Here is a 1,383-nt window from a genome sequence, read left to right on the forward strand (position 1 = left end):
TTAACCAATGTCACAGAGCTCTACTTGCCTCAAAGGAGGCAGTCTCTAGAGAGAGATACCCAGTACAGTTAACAACAGACATAACCAGCTGGCTAGAGGCAACCAGAAGAACATAAGCAACAGAAGTAAAAGTATTACAGCACCGTCAGAATGAAGGTCTCCAACACTGCAAGCCCTGGATAGTCTAACACACCTGAAAAGGATAGTGCTGATCTAAAATCTCATATATCATGAAGATAATAGAGGCCTTTAGAGGAGATATAAATAACTCACTAAAAGAAATACAGGAAAATACAGGCAAACAGGTAGAAGCCCTTAAAGAGGAAACAAACAAATCCCTTAAAGAAATAGGGGAAAACTCATCTCAGTGATATGGAGTGGCCGCACTTGTGGAGCCATCACCATGTCTCTGGCTAGAGATCTGTTACATCCTTCCTTGGAAGAGGAGAAGAAAAATCATAAGAAGAAATGCCTGGTTCAGAGCCCAAATTCTTACTTCATGGATGTGAAATGTCCAGGTTGCTACAAGATGACTACAGTTTTCAGCCATGCTCAGACAGTGGTTCTTTGTGGGGGTTGTTAACTCTCTTGTGCCAGCCCACAGGAGGAAAAGCCAGGCTCACAGAAGGCAGTTCATTTAGAAGAAAGCAACACTAATGATCTATACAAGTTCCTGAATTTGTGTTTTTCACAGAAAGCCTTATCAACTTCAGTTACTTTACAAAGACAATGTAATTATTGTTTGATTATATAAAGTCTGAAACAATCTCCTATTTTGGTGTTAGTTTTTCAATAAAGTTTTAATTATGGAAAAATAAAAATAAATAGGGTAAATGGAATCAAACTGATGAAAGTGTTGAACAAAGCAGTCCAAGACCTTTCACAAAACACATGAAACTCAAGAAGGAAGACCAAAGTGTAGATACTTCGGTCCTTCTCAGAAGGGGGAACAAAATAACCATGAAAGGAGTTACAGAGTGCAGCAGAGACTGAAGGAATGACCATCCAGAGACTGCCCCACCTGGAAATTCATCCCATAAACAAACACCAAAACCAGACACTATTGTGGATGCCAACAGGTGCTTACTAATAGGGACATGATTTAGCTGTATCCTGCTAGGTTCTGCCAGTGCCTGGAAAATACAGAAGTGGATGCTCACAGCCATCCATTGGATGGAGCACAGGGTTCCAAATGAAGGAGCTAGAGAAAGTATCTGAGGAGCTGAAGGGCTTTGCAGCCCCATAGAAGGGACAACCATATTAACTAACCTGTACTCCCAAACCTCCCTGGGACTAAACCACCAACCAAAGAAAACACATGGTGGGACTCATGGCTGTAGCTGCATATGTAGCAGAGGATGGCCTCGTTGGCCATCAATGGGA

At 41.7% G+C, this 1,383-nt stretch overlaps 1 pseudogene; it reads left to right on the top strand.

The window, feature by feature from the left end:
* The first annotated feature begins 403 nt into the window (after positions 1-403).
* Positions 404-657, top strand: LOC110295224 (small ribosomal subunit protein eS27-like pseudogene; annotated as a pseudogene).
* The last annotated feature ends 726 nt before the right edge of the window (positions 658-1,383 follow it).

This window comes from Mus caroli, unplaced genomic scaffold, assembly GCF_978045245.1.
Source record: "Mus caroli unplaced genomic scaffold, Mus_caroli_1 scaffold_4, whole genome shotgun sequence".
In the NCBI taxonomy this organism is placed as follows: domain Eukaryota; kingdom Metazoa; phylum Chordata; class Mammalia; order Rodentia; family Muridae; genus Mus; species Mus caroli.